General features: G+C 40.6%; 1 non-coding gene across 1 annotated transcript; it reads right to left on the bottom strand.

The window, feature by feature from the left end:
- Window positions 1–19,860: 19,860 nt before the first annotated feature.
- Window positions 19,861–19,934, bottom strand: TRNAI-UAU. Its single transcript has one exon. It is a non-coding gene; the product is annotated as a tRNA-Ile (tRNA).
- Window positions 19,935–21,762: the final 1,828 nt, after the last annotated feature.

Genomic DNA, 21,762 nt, shown 5'->3' with positions numbered 1-21,762 from the left:
ATTGAGATGAGACTTTGCACAACAAAGCTTTAATCTCGGAGAGAAACGGACTTTAAAGACTCGCGTCCTTAAGAAAAATTGTTAGATAGTGTTGTTAGGACCGCCCAATAACTCACGCACTCAATCTAAATCTAGATGAGTACAAAGAATAAAGAGAGAAACGGTAAGAAGGAACCTTGACCAGAGGTTTATATGGATGACTTTCAAGTATATAATACGCCAAAAGTATACATTCAAAGCACTTCTTAAGCAGATATTTATATATTTCAGTTTACTAAACATATATACATCTCTCATATTTACTATACATACTTGTTTACATGACCCTTTACTATATTCATTTAGAACCTATCACCTTATTAATGTATAACCATTGCGTAAGCTATAGATAAGCAACATACTCCATAGCCTAACAATTCTCCTATTTGGAGACTGATCCAGTTAATCTAGAATTTCATTCTCAAACGACTCTTATCCCGATCAATATCATCACTGCACTAGACCAACTAAAGCTTTGCACAACTTCATTTTTTCCAACATCAACACATTTTTTTCAACATGTCTGTTGAGTTTTTTGCACCGTCTATCTTCTCCAAACACATGTCACCCTCTTCCACTAACTTGCGAGTGAAATGATATCATACTCTAATGTGTTGTGTCTTTGAATGATAGGCCGAGGTTTTGCCAATTGTACAACACTCTGACTATCTAGATAAATAATCTTCTTGTATTCTTTTTGTCTAACTGTCTTAGATAGTCTTTCATCCATGCCATCTCCTTTCCAACTTCAGCTCTTGCATCTCTTGCCACGTATGCAACCTCAGTAGATGAAGCAATAACACAGTTTTTAAGCTTGGACATCCAACTTATTGTTGTTCTATCTATAGTGTGGATGTATTTAGATGTGCTCTTGCTAGAGTATATATTCCACTAAGATCAGCATCCACAAAATCTTATAGAACTACTTTTTCATTATCATAACAAAGTGAAGTACTGAAGAAAATACCTCTCAGATATCTCTAAAGCCACATCACAACTTCTCAATGTTATTTCGCTCGGTTTACCATGTAGTTTGGTATCAACATCCACAAAACCTTGCAGAACTATTTTTTCATTGACATAACAAAGTAAAGTTCTAAATGCATGCAACCATCAAGATTTTACTTTTAATTCCAAAAATGATATAATCTTATATTAAATGCAACATTTATTCCCGCAGGAAAATGCATGATTTCCAGCGAGAGAATTATTGCCTTAATGCGAAACGTTCTTAGACCCTTTTATATATGTACTCGAAAAGATTTTCTCCTGAAGTTATTCCCTGCGTGATATTATATTTGAGAGAACAGAAAATAGAGATTTTTCGAGAAGGGAAGTCGAGTGGAAGTAGGGTGTATCGGCGTAGAGGTCACTGTGTGTTCGTCGGAATCGATAAAGGTTGCAGCGCGTTTGTCAGAATTGGAAGAAGGGTGTAACGTCGTCGAAAATCGCTGCATGTTCGTCGGAGACGGGGAGGAGGAAAGAAGTCGATTAGCATTTCGTTGTGCTTGGGGTTAGGAAGACGAACGTCTAGATAGAACTGGATAATCGCGATCATAGCCCTCACGCTTGGCCTCTAGTATTAGCACACAGCCCAGACGTAGAACCCGAGCCGCGTTCTTTTTTGGCCCAATACTCAGCAGATACGGAATCAGCAAACGCATGCCTAACTTCTTCGATTCAACTTCACACGCGTACACAGTTGTGGCTCGGCTCGACAACCTCGATTTCTCGACTTATTCACAACGGCTCGACGACGCGGCTTTTCGACTCAATATACTCGTAATATATCGATTCCTAGGTTTTTGGCCCTTCTGAAGTCATTTCGGCCTTTTTTTTGTTTTCCTTCTAAGGTCAGTATGGCTCTTATTAGTAAAAAACAGATTACTGTTAGAGGTTTATCTTGATAATTAACATGAGGGCTAGCTTGGTTACGGTATGAAAAGTTTCTAAGTATATTATGTGATTCTTATAGAAAGTAGTCAGCGGTTGGAGTTAGCTTACTGTGAGTAACTTCGGCCAAGAACATCAAGCTAAGTGACTTTACTGTTGGATTTAGCCTGTTGTATGTTGTATGATGATGCGCGCCCCGTGGCTTTTGCATGCACCATATTTTATGTGAAATGACCATGTTATGCCTTCACTATGTTTTCTGGTAGTGTTATGAAATGCTATGGATGTTTTCATATTATTACATAATATGAAGGTGTTGAACGTTGTTATGCATACATGTAGCATAATGGAGTTATGTATGGAATGTATAAAGAAATGGACACGTAATTCGTATTATGTAATATGCCATGTAATGCAAGTTATGGGATCTCATGCATATATGTATATTATTTACATCGAGATACTTTTCCTTTATGTCATGAAAGTAAGTGGCATCCAGTGAACGTGTAAAACGTTGTGCCCAACAAAGCTTGGCCCAGGGGTACGTATACGAGCCCGCCTGGTGGGCCCATGTGTGTGTACATGGGCTATGTGTGGAAAAGTACCAAACATACAACCCTGCCCAAAAAAGAAAAGAGCGTAAGGCCATGTATAGTTTTTTGAAAGATAAGTCTCACTTATATGTGGCATGTGTTTGTATATCTAACCCCAATAGTGGGTGACTTATTGAGTATTTCATAAAATAATCAAGTCACATGCTACCTACATTTTTCAGGTAAAGGCAAGGCACCAATGTACGATTGACGATGGAGCTGAGGATACCATGGAAGTTGATGAGATGGCATAGTTAGCACTTTATGTTTTTATTTGGGTTTATAAGTTACATCGTTGAATATTTATTTTATTTAAATTTTATGGATTTAAGTATTGAACATATTCTTTGTAGAGTTATGTTTAATTTGGATTTTTGAACCTTTATGTAAGACATTGGTATTGTTTCAAAGTAATTGATGATTTATGCATTGTATGGGTGACGTCACTAATTAGGTTAAGAAAATTAGGGGCATTACAAGGTACTTCTCACATATCTCTGAAGTCATTTTACAGCTTCCCAATGTTATTTTTCTGGGTTTACCATGTATTTGCTACCAACTCCTACGTCATGTGTTATATCAAGTCTAGTGCAAACTATAGCATACATCAAACTCCTAACTACAAAAGTGTATGGAACAGATGTCATGTACTCATGTTCTTCAACTGTCTTGGTAGAGTGCCCCTTTGACAATTTAACATAATTTGCCAAAAGGGGTAGTCCTAAGTTTAACATCATTAATCTTGAATTTGGACCACATCTTCTCAATGTACTCCTCCTAGGATAGATTAAATGTGCCAACAGATCTATCTTGAGAAATCATATCCTATGAATCTCCTTCGTTGCACTCAAATATTTCATCTCAAATACTAAAGACATGCTTGCCTTCAATTAGTTTATCTCTATCATACTAGATCCTACAATTAGTATATCGTCCACATACAGGAGTAGAAACACATAAGAATCAGTGTATTTTTTAAAGTAGCAACACTGATCTTTTTCACTCATGTGGAAACCACTCTTGCACATTAAGGTGTCAAACTTTTTGTACCATTTTCTCGGTGCTTGTTTCAGTTCATACAAGCTCCTATTGAGCTACACCATGTGTTCTTTTCCTGGAGATGCAAATCCTTTGGTTGTTGCATAAGATCTTCTCATCTAGACCTCCATGTAAAAAAAAAATAAAAATTTGCATCCATTTGCCAAAGCGACTATACTCAGCAAAATTTGGATAGTAGTTAATTTCACAACAAAAGAAAAGCTTTCAACACAAACAATGTCTTTTCTTTTTTAATATTCTTTAACTACTAATCAAGCCTTTAACCTCATTTTTTCATCTCGTTCAGCCTTGATTCTGAACACTAATTTGTTCAACAAAGCTATCTTTTCTGTAGCGAACTCAATCAACACCTATGTATTATTCTTTGCAAGTGAGCTCATCTCATCCCCCATAACTTGCTCCCACTTGGTGGAATCTTCTACCTGTAGGACCTCAAAAGAGGACTTTGGTTAGAAATAAATGGTGTGATAAAGAATCAACTCAAGAGAAAGCTCTACTACCAAATAATAAGGATTTAACCCAAGGAAAAGATCGGATACCAAATCATAAAAAATCAGCCCAAGGGAAAGCTCTGATAGCAAATGATAGGAAAATCACTATAAGAGAAGTAAAATTTTGATCACCTTGTTGGTCCAATTTCTCAACGCAAGAACACTTGTTTGATATTAGAATCACTCTATAAGTAAGATCAATCATGTCTAGCTTGAATGATTCTTAAAATGCAATCTAAACTTAGCCCTAATGATAAAGAATCACTCCAAGGGAAAATAAAATTCAGATTACCTTGTTGATCAAATATATCAAGGTAAGAACACTTGTTTGAGATTCAAATCACTCCACGAGCAAGATTGATCATATCGAGCTTGAATGATTCTACATGCAACCTAAACTACATAGAATGACAAAGAAACTTAGTTATTGACTAAAGGAAAGCACAAATGTCTCTTTAACTACATTTGGAAATGATAACATACATGACTTTATATATTTATACTTTATTACTATAATTAGGTGCTATGCATACTTTATGGTCATAATTACGCACTGTATAAATAAGCCTTAAAATACATTAAAGAAACATCACACCTCTACGTTTCAATAAATTATGATTCACCCATAATTTATAACAATGAAGCAAATTCTTCTTCAATGTGGCCGAACTTAAATATCTTTTGATAATTAAAAAAACATTTTCTTCACATCTTCATTGAAGTATGTTGTATGCTTGATAGGTTCATATCATACTGTAATGAAGCTAAATATTTATCTGATGTTCTGATAGTTCTAGATGATCTTTTCAGCACTTGCTCAGGTGTCACTTGCTTCACGTCTAGTTCTTCTAACAGTTTTAGGACTTTTGTCTTTAACATATGTAACGACCCTAAATTTCTACTTACCCAGAGTCGTTAATAATGTCTCATGCTCTGCTAAAATGCGGAATATAACTCTTAAAAGCAAACTTCATCTCTAGTATCAATTTCGAAAACATTTAAAACATCTTGTATCTCTTGAAAACATAATCATGGTCTTATCTGTTTAATACGAAATACTAAAAAATTTAAATAAAATAAAAACAATACAAAATAATTTAAAACAATGTGATGCAAAACAACCTATCCTAACCTAAGACTAGGAATTTAAATATGAGTCTACCCTATGCACGTGCCACAGTCTCTACTCGTGATGTAGTCATCATTCGTATATGTGTGTTGGTCTTTACTTTAAAAATGACATGGTACACAGCCTGAGTGTAACGATTTAGATGTTTTCCATTTTTCATTATTTTGCTTAGATTTTATTTTTATTTCTATAAATGACAAGATATTATGTTGTAGCATTTATTCTGGCCAGAAAATATGCATGATTTCCGGCGAGACAGTTATTAACTTAATAGAAAATGTTATGAGACCTTTTATATTCCTATGCCCAACCTTTCGTTCCCTTAAGAATGACTTTTATCTCCAAACTTGCCTTCTATGTCCGAGTGTGTCTGAGAATACGGGAGTCGAGAGTGTTCGAAAGGAAATCATGTGGTTTGGTTCGTCGGTCTTATTTGGTGAGTTGTCGAAACAAGTGACCTTGCTGTCCGGAGGGAGAATCGACGAAGGGGTAGGAATCGATTAGTGTTAGGGACACGAGACGTCGGATCGCGTTGGGTCGTGTCACCTCGTCCCAGTCGGAAGAAGGTTGACTGTCGTAATCGAAGAAGCTGCGTTGCGTGACCGTCGAAGGTGTTGCGTGACCGTTGAAGGTGCTGCGTGTCACGGTCATGCTCGTCCAGGGCGTGTTGCCCATGGCTGCATGCCTATGGCAAGCCAAACCCTTGTCATGTCTTTTCATTCTAGTGTTTTTACTTTTGTAGTTCTAGGGGTATGACGCCTCAAAAATATCATGTCTAGGCCTACCAGACATGAAATGCCTCAAAATGTACCATAGGGGGATATGACTAGTTGTCAACTTCTCCCTACCCAAGGTTATATATGTTAAGCCGTTGTTATCTCTCTCTTGCTTGCTTATATAACGTCTCTTTCAAAAATCTCTCTTTCTAAAATCTCTCTCAACCCTCGTTTTCCAAAATCTTCTTTTAAAACCGAGGCTAGAGGCTTGATCATACGTCGCTTGGCCGTAGGCGACGCAAGTACAAATTGGCTTAGCTCACTTGTCGTTGGAAAGTGAGTGCCGCACAATCGCTAGTCTGCTGCCTTTAAAAGTGCGATTGTGTCAAGTGGTATCAGAGCTTTATTAGCTCCGTGACACAGTAAAGACTGAAACCATGTAGGCGACAAAGTCGACACCCAAAGCACAAGCCGACCGGCTTACGCTAATAGAGGAGGAAATGCTGTTCCTCAAAGAAGTCCCTGACACCCTCCGCTTCCTCGAAGCACGGGTGACCGAATTGAGTGAGAAAGTCGTAGGAATCGACGCAATGGGCAACCGCCTGGATGGGTTGCCAATCGCAGAATTGATGTTTCGAGTGACCTCGCTCGAAGAAAGAGTTGCTCCTACGAGCAGCCCAAAACCGTCTGTTAGTCCGGATAGCTCTATCGCGTACAAGGAGGGACGTGGCGAAGAGTTCGACGTGCTACAAAATACAATGATGAGCTTGTTCAATGGATTAGCTGATGAGTTCAGAACAACAATCGACGACATCCAAGAAAGAATGGCCTCCATGGGCACTCGAATTGAAGTGACCATGAAAGCCGTGGAGAACGTCACGGCTGGACAAACTAATACAGGGTCCAACAAACTAAGATTCCCAGATCCTAGAGCCTTTAAAGGGAATCGGGACGCCAAAGAGTTGGAAAACTTCATCTTTGATGTCGAACAGTACTTCAAAGCCACAACGGCTTGTACTGACGACAAGAAGGTGACCGTAGCCTCGATGTATCTCATAGACGATGCCAAACTGTGGTGGCGTACGAAGGTACAAGACATCGAGGATGGATTGTGCACCATTGACTCGTGGGAGAACCTTAAGAAAGAGTTGAGGGACCAGTTCCTCCCCGAAAACGCAGGACATTTAGCAATGGAAAAACTAGTAGCCCTGAAACACACTGGAGGCATACGAGACTATGTCAGACAGTTCTCAACCCTGATGCTAGATATCAGGGGCACATCAGAGAAGGACAAGGTGTTCTTCTTTATAAATGGGTTACAGTCGTGGGCCAAAACAAAGCTACACGAGAACAAGGTCCAAACCCTAGCTGCCGCAATGGCCTGTGCCGAGAGACTCCTAGACTATGGGAACGAAGCGGGATCCCAAAGAAGAATAACACCAGCCCCAAACACTGGGGGCAAGCCATACAAACCACCAAGTCATCGAAATGGAAGCCCCAACAGAACGAACGGAGGTAACGACAGACCAAGCGGATGGACGGATAGACCTCCTCAGAACAACCAAGCGGGGACATCTCGAGGACCTTACCATCAAAGGAACCACCCGACGACGCCTTTACAATGCATGCTGTGTAAAGGCCCCCACAAAGTATCTTACTGTCCTCATCGGGCCTCTCTCACTGCACTCCAAGTGTCCATTCAAGAGAGCAATGACGCAAGGGTTGAGACTATGCTTGACAAGAAGGAAGATCAAGACAATCCCCGAATGGGCGCGCTTAAATTCTTGTCAGCCCTCCAACGGAAGGTCGAACCGAAGGAGATAGTAGAGAAAGGGCTCATGTTCGTAGATGCGACAATAAATTCCCAACCGAATAGGAGCACTCTGATAGATTCAGGAGCGACCCACAACTTCATCGCCGATCAAGAAGCCCGAAGATTAGGACTCACTATAGGAAAGGACCCGGAAAAAATGAAAGCTGTCAACTCTGAGGCCTTGCCTATTGTGGGAGTTTCCAAAAGAGTCCCCTTTAAAATAGGGGATTGGACAGGAGAGCTAGATCTTGTCGTAGCTCGCATGGACGACTTTGACATGATACTCGGGATGGAGTTCCTCCTAGAACACAAAGTTATCCCAATGCCGCTGGCAAAATGCTTAGTGATCACCGACCGCAACCCCACAGTAATACCTGCAAGCATCAAGCAACCAGGTAATCTTTGAATGATCTCGACCATACAATTGAAAAGGGGACTCGCACGAGAGGAACCTACGTTTATGGCCATACCATTGATGGAAGTAACAACCACCGAAGAAACTGTCCCAAATGAAATCAATGAGGTACTAAACAACTATGCCGACATAATGCCAGAGAGCTTACCCCAAACATTACCACCTCGTCGAGGCATTGATCACGAAATCGAACTCATCCCCGGAGTTAAACCGCCAGCGAAGAACGCATACCGGATGGCTCCGCCCGAGCTAGCCGAATTAAGGAAACAACTGGATGAGTTGCTGAAGGCGGGATTCATCCGCCCGGCAAAAGCACCCTACAGAGCCCCCGTACTGTTCCAGAAGAAGAAGGATGGGACGTTGCATCTGTGCATAGACTATAGAGCCTTAAACAAGGTGACGGTACGCAACAAATATCCACTGCCGATAATATCCGACTTATTCGACCAACTTCACGGGGCCAAGTACTTCACGAAGTTGGACTTACAATTAGGGTATTACCAAGTACGTATTGCCGAAGGGGACGAGCCCAAGACGACGTGCGTAACAAGATATAGGGTCTTCGAATTCCTAGTAATGCCCTTTGGCTTGACAAACGCTCCAGCTACTTTCTGCACGTTGATGAACCAAGTTTTCTACGAATACTTGGATCAGTTTGTCATAGTATACCTCGACGACATAGTGGTTTACAACACAACCCTAGAGGAACACAAAGTGCACTTGAAGCTGGTGTTCGACAAGCTACGACAAAACCAACTGTATGTCAAGAAAGAGAAATGTGCATTCGCACAAACATGCATCAACTTCCTTGGACATGTCGTCAAATGTGGACAGATTAGTATGCATAGCGATAAGATAAAAGCTATCCAAGAATGGAAGGTTCCTACTTCCGTATCCGATTTGCGGTCCTTCTTAGGATTAGCCAACTACTATAGGCGGTTCGTCGAAGGGTTTTCACGACGAGCCGCCCCATTGACAGAGCTGTTGAAGAAAGACCACACTTGGTCGTGGTCAAATGATTGTCAAATGGCCTTTGAAGATCTGAAAACAACCATTATGAGGGGTCCTGTCCTCGAATTGGTAGATGTTACAAAGCCATTTGAAATAGAAACAGACGCTTCCTACTTTGCCCTAGGTGGGGTCCTTATTCAGCAAGGCCACCCCATCGCTTTCGAAAGTCGAAAGCTCAATGACGCCAAACGTAGATACACTGTCTCCGAAAAAGAAATGCTGGCAGTAGTCCATTGCCTTCGAGTCTGGAGACAATATCTCATGGGATCACAGTTCGTAGTGAAGACGGATAACAGCGCCATTTTCCACTTCTTTGATCAACCAAAATTGACGGCAAAACAAGCCTGGTGGCAGGAGTCGTTGGCCGAATTCGACTTCAAGTTCGAACACAAAGCAGGGAAGTGTAATCAAGCAGCCGACGCACTGAGTCAGAAGGGCGAACATGCGGCCCTGTGCATGTTAGCCCATATTCACTCAAATAAGATCGATGGATCGATGCGCGACATCATCAAGGAACATTTACATAAAGACCCATCGGCCAAAGCCGTCGTCGAACTAGCTAAAGCTGGGAAAACACGACAGTTTTGGGTTGAGGGAGACATTCTGATGACAAAAGGAAACAGATTGTATGTCCCAAGAACGGGAGAACTGAGGAAGAAGCTCATTCAGGAATGTCATGATACCTTATGGGCCGGACACCCTGGGTGGCAAAGAACATACGCTCTAATAAAAAAAGGGTACTTCTGGCCAAACATGCGAGACGACATCATGCAATACACCAAGACGTGCTTCATCTGTCAACAGGACAAAGTCGAGAAAGCCAAAGTCTCAGGACTCTTGGAACCTCTACCTGTGCCGACAAGACCCTGGGAAAGTGTATCTCTGGACTTCATAACACACCTCCCAAAAGTCGGGGAATATGACGCTATCTTGGTTATCGTAGACCGATTCTCAAAATATGCGACGTTCATCCCCACTCCCAAATTATGCTCGGCCGAACTCACAGCTCAACTATTTTTCAAACACATTGTAAAGTTATGGGGTATTCCATGGAGCATCATCAGTGATCGGGATGGCAGATTCATTGGGACATTCTGGATCGAGTTATTCGCCTTCTTGGGAACAACCTTAAACATCTCCTCGAGTTACCACCCTCAAACCGATGGTCAGACAGAACGGTTCAATTGCTTGCTCGAAGAATACTTACGTCACTTCGTTGACGCTCGCCAAAAGAACTGGATACACTGTTAGATGAAGCCCAATTTTGCTTCAATTGTCAAACTAGCTCGTCTACGGGAAAGAGTCCCTTTGAAATTGTAAGTGGACGACAACCGGCCTTACCCCATATTATCGATCATCCTTATGCAGGGAAAAACCCTCAAGCTCACCACTTCACAAGGGAATGGAAGCAGACAACAGATATAGCCCGGGCATATTTAGAGAAGGCTTCCAAGCATATGAAAAAGTGGGCAGACAAGAAACGTCGCCCCATTCAATTCCGAGCAGGAGATCAAGTCCTCATCAAGCTGAAACCAGAACAGATCAGATTTCGCAGCCAAAAGGACCAGAGACTAGTTCGAAAATATGAAGGCCCGATTGAAGTCCTTAAAAAGATCGGGACTACCTCCTACCGAGTTTCACTCCCCACATGGATGAAAATCCACCCAGTAATTCATGTGAGCAACTTGAAGCCATACCACCCTGACCCAGACGATGACCAACGAAATGCAATCACAAGACCGAGCATCGATCTGAGGCAAAAAGAAACAAAAGAAGTAGAGAAGATCCTCGCCGACAGGGTTAGGAAGATAGGATGACCTGTATGGACGATTCGTGAATTCCTTGTCAAATGGAAGAATCTCCCTACAGAGAAAACAAGCTGGGAACGCGCCGAAGACCTGAACTCCGCCGCCACCCACATCGCTAGGTTTGAAAGTAGTCGGTTGACGGGGTCGTCAACCAATTAAGTGGGGGAGGATGTCACGGTCATGCTCGTTCAGGGCGTGTTGCCCATGGCTGCATGCCTATGGCAAGCCAAACCCTTGTCATGCCTTTTCATTCTAGTGTTTTTACTTTTGTAGTTCTAGGGCGTATGACGCCTCAAAAATATCATGTCTAGGCCTGCAAGACATGAAATGCCTCAAAATGTACTATAGGGGGATATGACTAGTTGTCAACTTCTCCCTACCCAAGGATATATATGCTAAGCCGTTGTTATCTCTCTCTTGCTTGCTTATATAACGTCTCTTTCAAAAATCTCTCTTTCTAAAATCTCTCTCTACCCTCGTTTTCCAAAACCTTATTTTAAAACCGAGGCTAGAGGCTTGATCATACGTCGCTTGGCCGTAGGCGACTCAAGTACAAATTGGCTTAGCTCACTTGTCGTTGGAAAGTAAGTGCCGCACAATCGCTAGTCCGCTGCCTTTAAAAGTGCGATTGTGTCACTGTGCGACCGTCAATGGAATCGGAAGTGGAGAAGGCAGGGTCATCGATTAAGGTCTTGTTGGTTGGCGGGTAAGGAAGACGACAGGTTAGCTTCAGATCGGGTTTCACATTCGGCCTCTAGCCCAATGCACAGACGAATGCAGGCCGCTTTCGTTTCGGCCCAACCCCGATCACGCAAACGCACGCCTATAGCGCGCTTTCCCGGCTTCACATGAGTTCTCACTGCTCGGCTTGCACGTGGACGAGGTCTACTTGATTCAATCGCTCCTCGGTTCATCGACGAAGATTCGGTAGTCGGCTCGGCTTAGCGGCTCAATACCCATAATATATCAATCTCTAGGTTTTTGTCCCTTTCAAAGCCGTTTCCGCCCTTATTTTTACAATCTGAGGTCAGTATGGATCCTAACCATCATAGACAAATTGTGTTGGGAGTTTATTTTGATAAATTGCATGAGATTTAGCTAGGGTATATTATGAAAGTTCCTAAACTTTTATGTGGTTATTATAGGACGTAATTAAACCTTTGGAATTAGCTTGTTGTGAGTGACTTCGGCCAAGGCCATCGAGGTAAGTGACCTTACTGTTGGAGTTAGCTTACTACGTCTTGTATGATGGCGCGTGCCCTATGGCCCCTGCATGCACCATATTTTATGTGATATGACTGTATGATGTATGGATTATGTGATTGTTTACTCTATGAAAAGTAATGGATTATGTTGACTATTGACTGTTTCCGCTATGAAAAGCTATGGATGATGTTGATTGTTGACTATCTATGCTATGGAAAGATAGTTGATTTGCTATTATTATATGCCATAAAAATGTTGATCAATGCCATGGATACACGTAGTATATTGAGTCATGAAATGCTTATGGATTTGGAATGTATTTTCATGTTAGGTAATATGCCACGTAATGTAAGTTATGTGATATGCCATATAATGTAAGAAACGTATATGTGATGTTAGCAATGCTTATGTAATGCCATCTTAGGTACGTTAAGGGACCTCATGCATATATGTATCTCACTTGCATCGGGATACTTCTCCTTTATGTTATGAAAGAATGAAATACGATATTTATGTTAGTCATGATATCATGCGGGCCCTTTTCTGTTCTGTAGTGTCCAGCGACGTGTAATACGTTGTGCCCTACCAAGCCAAGCCTAGGGGGTATGTATACGATCCCGCCTGATGGGTCTATGTGCGCGTACATGGGTCGTGTGTGAAAGAGTACCATGCATCCAACCCTACCCAGAATAGAAAAGGCCCCAAGGCCATGTAATGTTTACGAAAAGTTAGATCCTGCTCATATGTTGCGTGTGTTTGCATTTCTAACCCCAATAGTGGGATGACTTGCTGAGTATTTTATAAAATACTCAAGCCATATGCTACCTACATTTTTCAGGTAAATGCAAGGCACCAATGTACTGTTGACGGTGGAGCTGAGAATACCTCAGAAGTGGATGAGGGGCATTTTTAGTAGTTTATGTTTATTTGACTTATTTAAGTTAAAGCATTGAACATTGTTTTATTAAGAGTTTTCCGAATTCAAATACTGAAGGTTTTATTTTAAGATATGTTTGTTTGGATTTTTGGACCTTTATGTAAGACTTGTTGTATTTTCTAAGGTTATTTATGATGAGCTTCTGCTTAATAAGTTATGTATGCAAGGTGACGTCCCTAATTAGGTTAAGAAAATTAGAGGCATTACAGTTGGTATCAGAGATCTAGGTTATAGATCTTGTCGACAGGCTTACGATGTAGGCCTAACGTACTTCCATGGTCCTATAGCAAACGCACCATCATCGTCAGGAACGCCTTTCTAAGAATTAAAGTTTCTTAGTTTAATGAAGCATGTAGTAGTGAATATGTATTTTGTAATGAATGATATGATGTACATGTTATATGTTGGCATGATTTATGACATGTCATGTTGATATGAACCAAGAGACATCAATCATACAATATGCTTCAATGAAAATGTGAAGAAAATATTGTTAAAATTATTAAAAGATATTTCAGTTCATGTCACATTGAAGAAGAATGAAGTTTTTTGGGTGGATTATAATTTAGAGTAATTTAGAGTTATTGTATTTCATTAATGTATTTTAAGACTTTTAATTTACTTTAGATTACAATTACATAATGGTTAATTAAGGCCATTAAGCATGAACATGAAAACAGCTTAGATCACAAACCTAATTGTAATGAATGTGGGAAAAATCATTGAGGTCAATGTTTAGGCCACATTAAGGTCTGTTTTCGATGTCCAAAGGAGGACCACATGGCCAAGGTTTGCTCAAGAGGTGGCACAAAGGATTCTACAAAGTAAGCTACTCAATGGGAATAATAGGACGAGATGAGAAAAATATCTAAAGTTGTCTGGGGCTTAAGAGACTTTCAAGGACCAAATTCCTTTTTAGTAGGGGATAATGTAACCATTCAAATTTTTTCCATTTTACCTTATTTTGCTTATATTTTATTTTTATTTCTATAAATGGAAGGTTATTATGTTGTAGCATTTATTCTCGCCGGAAAATATTTATAATTTCCGGCGAGACAGTTATTACCTACATTATGAGACCTTTTATATTCCTATGTCCAACCTTCAGTTCCCTTAAGAACAATTTTTGTCTCCAAACTCACCTTTTGTGTCCGAGTGTGTCTGAGAGAACGGGAATCGAGAGTGTTCGAAAAGAAATCGTGTGATTTGGTTCGCCGGTGTTTTTCGGTGAGTTTTCGGAACAAGTGACATTGCTGTCCGGAGGGAGAATCGACGCAGGGGTCGAAAATGATTAGGGTTAGAGAGATGAGACGTCGGATCACGTTCGGTCGTGTCGTCTCGTGCCCGTCGAAAGTAGGTTGACTGACAGAATCGAAGAAGGTGCGTTGCGTGACCGTCGAAGGTGCTGCGTGACCGTTGAAGGTGCTGCGTGACCGTTGAAGGTGCTGCGCGACCGTCATCGGAATCGGAAGTGGAGAAGGCAGGGTCATCGATTAAGGTTTTTTTGGTTGGCGGGTAAGGAAGACGACGGGTCAGCTTTAGATCGGGTTTCACATTCAGCCTATAGCCCAGTCCACAGACGAATGCAGGCCGCTTTCGTTTCGGCCCAACCCCGATCCCACAGACACACGCCTGTAGTGCGCTTTCCCGGCTTCACATGAATTCTCACTGCTCGGCTTGCACGTGGACGAGGTCTGATTGATTCAATCGCTCCTCGGCTCATCGACGAAGACTCGGTAGTCGGCTCGGTTTTCGGCTCGGCTTAGCGGCTCAATACTCATAATATATCAATCTCTAGGTTTTTGTCCCTTTCAAAGCCGTTTCCGCCCTTATTTTTACAATCTGAGGTCAGTATGGATCCTAACCATCATAGACAAATTGTGTTGGGAGTTTATTTTGATAAATTGCATGAGATTTAGCTAGGGTATATTATGAAAAGTTCCTAAATTTTTATGTGGTTATTATAGGACGTAATTAAACCTTTGGAATTAGCTTGTTGTGAGTGACTTCGACCAAGGCCATCGAGGTAAGTGACCTTACTGTTGGAGTTAGCTTACTACGTGTTGTATGATGGCGCGTGCCCTATGGCCCCTGCATGCACCATATTTTATGTGATATGACTATATGATGTATGGATTATGTGACTGTTTACGCTATGAAAAGTAATGGATTATGTTGACTGTTGACTGTTTCCGCTGGGAAAAGCTATGGATGATGTTGACTGTTGACTATCTATGCTATGAAAAGATAGTTGATCTGCTATTATTATATGCCATAAAAATGTTGATCGATGCCATGGATACACGTAGTATTATCGAGTCATGAAATGCTTATGGATTTGGAATGTATTTTCATGTTAGGTAATATGCCACGTAATGTAAGTTATGTGATATGCAATGTAATGTAAGAAACGTATATGTGATGTTAGCAATGCTTATGTAATGCCATGTTAGGTATGTTAAGGGACCTCGTGCATATATGTATGTCACTTGCATCGGGATACTTCTCCTTTATGTTACGAAAGAATGAAATACGATATTTATGTTCGTCATGATATCATGCGGACCCTTTTCTGTTCTGTAGTGTCCGACGACGTGTAATACGTTGTGCCCGACCAAGCCAAGCCTAGGGGGTACGTATACGATCCCGCCTGATGGGTCTATGTGCGCGTACATGGGTCGTGTGTGAAGGAGTACCATGCATCCAACCCTACCCAGAATAGAAAAGCGCCCAAGGCCATGTAATGTTTACGAAAAGTTAGATCCTGCTCATATGTTGCATGTGTTTGCATTTCTAACCTCAATAGTGGGATGACTTGCGGAGTATTTTATAAAATACTCAAGCTATATACTACCTACATTTTTCAGGTAAATGCAAGGCACCAATGTACTGTTGACGGTGGAGCTGAGAATACCATGGAAGTGGACGAGGGGCATTTTTAATAGTTTATATTTATTTGACTTATTTAAGTTAAAGCATTGAACATTGTTTTATTAAGAGTTTTCCAAATTCAATTACTCAAGGTTTTATTTTGGGAGATATGTTTGTTTGGATTTTTGGATCTTTATGTAAGACTTGTTGTATTTTCTAAGGTTATGTATGATGAGCTTCTGCTTTATAAGTTATGTATGCAAGGTGACTTCCCTAATTAGGTTAAAAAAATTAGGGGCGTTACAGTTGGTATCAGAGATCGAGGTTATAGATCTTGACGACTGGCTTACGATGTAGGCCTAACGTACTTCCATGGTCCTCCACCAAACGCACCATCATCGTCAGGTACGCCTTTCTAAGAATTAAAGTTTCTTAGTTTAATGAAGCATGTTGTAGTGAATATGTATTTTGTAATGAAAGATATGATGTACGTGTTGTATGTTGGCATGATTTATGACATGTCATGTTGATATGAACCAAGAGACATCAATCATACAATATGCTTCAATGAAGATGTGAAGAAAATATTGTTGAAATTATCAAAATATATTTCAATTCATGCACATTGAAGAAGAATGAAGTTTCATGTTTTGAATTTTGGGTGGATTACAATTTAGAGTTATTGTATTTCATTAATATATTTTAAGACTTTTAATTTACTTTAGGTTACAATTACATAATGGTTAATTAAGGCCATTAAGCATGAATGTTACAATTACATAATGGTTAATTAAGGCCATTAAGCATGAATGTTAGAACTCTTGGAATGCCTTAAGTAGTTTCATTTTGAGGCTATATAAATCCATATATGTTGTATTTGTAAGAGACTTGGAAAATATATAGTAAAAGGAGCATTTGGGCTTTCTTTAGCCAATGGCTAAGTTTATTTGCAATTCTGTGTAGTTTAGGTTGCATGTAGAATCATTCAAGCTCGACATGATCAATCTTGCTTGTGGGGTAATTCGAATCTCAAACAAGTGTTTGAGATATTTGATCAACAAGAATCATTCAAGCTAGACATGATCGATCTTGCTTGTGGAGTGATTCGAATCTCAAACAATGTTCTTGCCTTGAGATATTCGATCAACAAGGTAATCCGAATCTTACACCCCTTGTAGTGGTTCCTTGTCTTATCACATGTAGTATCGGATTGTTATGATAATGCTATAGTTGTATGTATGAGTGACTTGCATGACTACGAATGTTTATAGAATCTATTAGATAAGTATGTGACTTAGTAGTTGCGTGCACTGTTTAGATGCCACCTAGAACTTGAGGAGGAGGTATTAGAGGACAACCCCCGCTTAGGGGTAGGGGAAGAGGTGGAAGGGGACGTAGTTTGGGACATGAAGGTTCTGTAGATCAGCCTCTTCCGCCACCAGCAGCACTTCAGGCCGCACCAAACCCTACAACTGCCCTAGTAGATGCATTGCAAGCTGTGATACAAAATCTGACTCTCAACCATCTAGTTAATGCTTCTACGTCAACCATGGAAGCTAAGTACCTGCGAGATTTCAAGAGGGGTGACCCTCGAACTTTTAAGGAGACATCTGACGATCCAACTGTGGCACAAATGTGGTTGAGATTCATTAAGACTGTATTTGGGTTGACCAACTTCCCTGAGGCCCATAGGGTGGAGTGTGTTACGTTTATGCTGCGTGAGGATGCGGAATAGTGGTGGCAAGCCACCCGTGACATTATTAGTCCTGAGGGAGGTGCAGTCTCGTGGGCAGATTCAAGAGTGCCTTTACTGAAGAATATTATCCCGAGGATGTTCAGCTGCGAAAACAACAGGAGTTCACTCAATTGAGTTAGAGGGGGCGTAGTGTTACTACTTACGCCAGAGAATTTTCTAAGCTAAAGCGATATACCTCAGAGTTGGTGAACACGAACTATAGGACAGTAAGACGGTTTGTGCTGGGGTTAGACACGAAGATTCGTAACACTGGTCAGGCGATTGCGCCTGCCACTTACGCTGCCGCCCTGAGAGCAGCTAAATCTATGGAAGGACCGGATAGTTGGCGTGAACCCCCTTCATCATCAGTGGGAAGAAAGCGTCGTCATGAACATGAAAACAGATTAGATGACAAACCTAATTCTAATGAATGTGGGAAAAATCATTGAGGTCAATGTTTAGGCCACATTAAGGCCTGTTTTCGGTGTTGAAAGGAGGACCACATGGCCAAGGTTTGCTCGAGAGGTGGCACAAAGGATTCTAGAAACCAGTAGAGGAAGCTACTTAATGGGAACAATAGGTTGAAATGAGAAAAATATCTAAAGTTATTTGGGCTTAAGAGACTTTCAAGGACCAAAGTCCTTTTTCGGAGGGGATAATGTAAGATTCAAATTTTTTCCATTTTACCTTATTTTTCTTATATTTTATTTTTATTTCTATAAATGGAAGGTTATTATGTTGTAGCATTTATTATTGCCGGAAAATATTTATAATTTACGGCGAGACAGTTATTACCTTAATAGGAAACGTTATGAGACCTTTTATATTCCTATGTCCAACCTTTAGTTCCCTTAAGAACAATTTTTGTCTCCAAACTCACCTTCTGTGTCCGAGTGTGTCTGACAGAATGGGAATAGAGAGTGTTCGAAAAGAAATCGTGTGATTTGGTTCGCTGGTGTTTTTCGGTGAATTGTCGGAACAAGTGACATTTCTGTTCGGAGGGAGAATCGACGCAGGGGTCGAAATTGATTAGGGTTTAGGGTTTAGGGTTGACTGTTAGAATCGAAGAAGGTGCGTTGCATGACCGTTGAAGGCGTTGCACGACTGTCGTCGGAATCAGAAACAGATAAGGCAGCATCGTCGATTATGGTTTCATTGGCTGGCTGGTAAGAAAAACGACGGGTCAGATTCGGGTCAGGTTTCACGTTCGACCTCTGACCCAACACATATACGAACGCGGGACGCGTTCGTTTCGACTCAACACCGATCCCACAAACACACGTCTGTAGCGCGCTTTCTCAACTTCGCATGCGTACTCATAGCTCGGCTCGCACGTTGAGGAGGTCGGCTCGAATCCATCGCTCCTCGGCTCATCGATGACGACTCGACAGTTGGCTCGGTTGTTGGCTCGGCGGCTCGACTTAGCAGCTCGGCACCCATAATATATCGATATCTAGGATTTTGGCCCTTTTGAAGCCGTTTCTGCCCGTATTTTTACAATCTGAGGTCAGTATGGTTCCTAACCGTCAAAGACAGATTGTGTTGGGAGTTTATTTTGATGAATAGCATGAGATTTAGCTAGGGTATGTTAGAAAGGTTTCTAAATTTTTATGTGGTTATTATAGGGCGTAATCAACGGTTGGAATTAGTTTGTTGTGAGTGACTCTGGCCAAAGCCATCGAGGTAAGTGACCTTACTATTGGAGTTAACTTACTACGTGTTGTATGATGGTGCGTGCCCTGTGGTCCCTGCATGCACCATATTTTATGTGAAATGACTATATGATGTATGGATTATGTGACTGTTTAAGCTATAAAAAGTTATGAATTATGTTGACAATCGACTCTTATGCTATGAAAAGATAGTTGATGGGCTAGTATTATAGGTCATGAAAATGTTTATCAATGCCATGGATACATATAGTATTGTCGAGTCAAATGCTTATGGAACTGGAACTGGAATGTATTTTCATTTGAGGTAATATGCCCCCATTTAATTCTATTATGTACTTTCTTGCCCTCAGTTATTTATTTTGTTTTATCATTTAATTCTATTTACTAAATTTTTCTTTTTTTTCTCTCTCTAGTAACATAAATGATTAATTCATTAAACCAAATGGAAGTAGATCTCAAATTCTAGAATTTTGGTTCGAGCGGGGTTTGAACCCGCGACCTTCGGCTCATAAGACCAACGCTCTAACCAACTGAGCTACAGAACTTTGGATAATTCCAAAACCACCCGTGAATAATCCTTCAACCACACAAATAAAATTGAGATGAGACTTTGCACAACAAAGCTTTAATCTCGGAGAGAAACGGACTTAAAGACTCTCGTCCTTAAGAAAAATTGTTAGATAGTGTTGTTAGGACCGCCCAATAACTCACGCACTCAATCTAAATCTAGATGAGTACAAAGAATAAAGAGAGAAACTGTAAGAAGGAACCTTGACCAGAGGTTTATATGGATGACTTTCAAGTATATAATACGCCAAAAGTATACATTCAAAGCACTTCTTAAGCAGATATTTATATATTTCAGTTTACTAAACATATATACATCTCTCATATTTACTATACATACTTGTTTACATGACCCTTTACTATATTCATTTAGAACCTATCACCTTATTAATGTATAACCATTGCATAAGCTATAGATAAGCAACATACTCCATAGCCTAACAATTCTCCTATTTGGAGACTGATCCAGTTAATCTAGAATTTCATTCTCAAACGACTCTTATCCCGATCAATATCATCACTGCACTAGACCAACTAAAGCTTTGCACAACTTCATTTTTTTCAACATCAACACATTTTTTTCAACATGTCTGTTGATTTTTTTGCACCGTCTATCTTCTCCAAACACATGTCACCCTCTTCCACTAACTTGCGAGTGAAATGATATCATACTCTAATGTGTTGTGTCTTTGAATGATAGGCCGAGGTTTTGCCAATTGTACAACACTCTGACTATCTAGATAAATAATCTTCTTGTATTCTTTTTGTCTAACTGTCTTAGATAGTCTTTCATCCATGCCATCTCCTTTCCAACTTCAGCTCTTGCATCTCTTGCCACGTATGCAACCTCAGTAGATGAAGCAATAACACAGTTTTTAAGCTTGGACATCCAACTCATTGTTGTTCTATCTATAGTGTGGATGTATTTAGATGTGCTCTTGCTAGAGTATATATTCCACTAAGATCAGCATCCACAAAATCTTATAGAACTACTTTTTCATTATCATAACAAAGTGAAGTACTGAATAAAATACCTCTCAGATATCTCTAAAGCCACATCACAACTTCTCAATGTTATTTCGCTCGGTTTACCATGTAGTTTGGTATCAACATCCACAAAACCTTGCAGAACTATTTTTTCATTGACATAACAAAGTAAAGTTCTAAATGCATGCAACCATCAAGATTTTACTTTTAATTCAAAAAATGATATAATCTTATATTAAATGCAACATTTATTCCCGCAGGAAAATGCATGATTTCCAGCGAGAGAATTATTGCCTTAATGCGAAACGTTCTTAGACCCTTTTATATATGTACTCGAAACGATTTTCTCCTGAAGTTATTCCCTGCGTGATATTATATTTGAGAGAACAGAAAATAGAGATTTTTCGAGAAGGGAAGTCGAGTGGAAGTAGGGTGTATCGGCGTAGAGGTCACTGTGTGTTCGTCGGAATCGATAAAGGTTGCAGCGCGTTTGTCAGAATTGGAAGTAGGGTGTAACGTCATCGAAAATCGCTGCATGTTCGTCGGAGACGGGGAGGAGGAAAGAAGTCGATTAGCATTTCGTTGTGCTTTGGGTTAGGAAGACGAACGTCTAGATAGAACTGGATAATCGCGATCATAGCCCTCACGCTTGGCCTCTAGTTTTAGCACACAGCCCAGACGTAGAACCCGAGCCGCGTTCTTTTTTGGCCCAATACTCAGCAGATACGGAATCAGCAAACGCATGCCTAACTTCTTCGATTCAACTTCACACGCGTACACAGTTGTGGCTCGGGTCGACAACCTCGATTTCTTGACTTA

The sequence above is a fragment of the Cucurbita maxima genome, unplaced genomic scaffold, assembly GCF_002738345.1.
Source record: "Cucurbita maxima cultivar Rimu unplaced genomic scaffold, Cmax_1.0 Cma_Scf00009, whole genome shotgun sequence".
NCBI classification, from domain to species: Eukaryota; Viridiplantae; Streptophyta; class Magnoliopsida; order Cucurbitales; family Cucurbitaceae; genus Cucurbita; species Cucurbita maxima.
The sequence above is the reverse complement of the archived record's forward strand: the minus strand, read 5'-3'. Positions and strand labels throughout refer to the sequence as shown.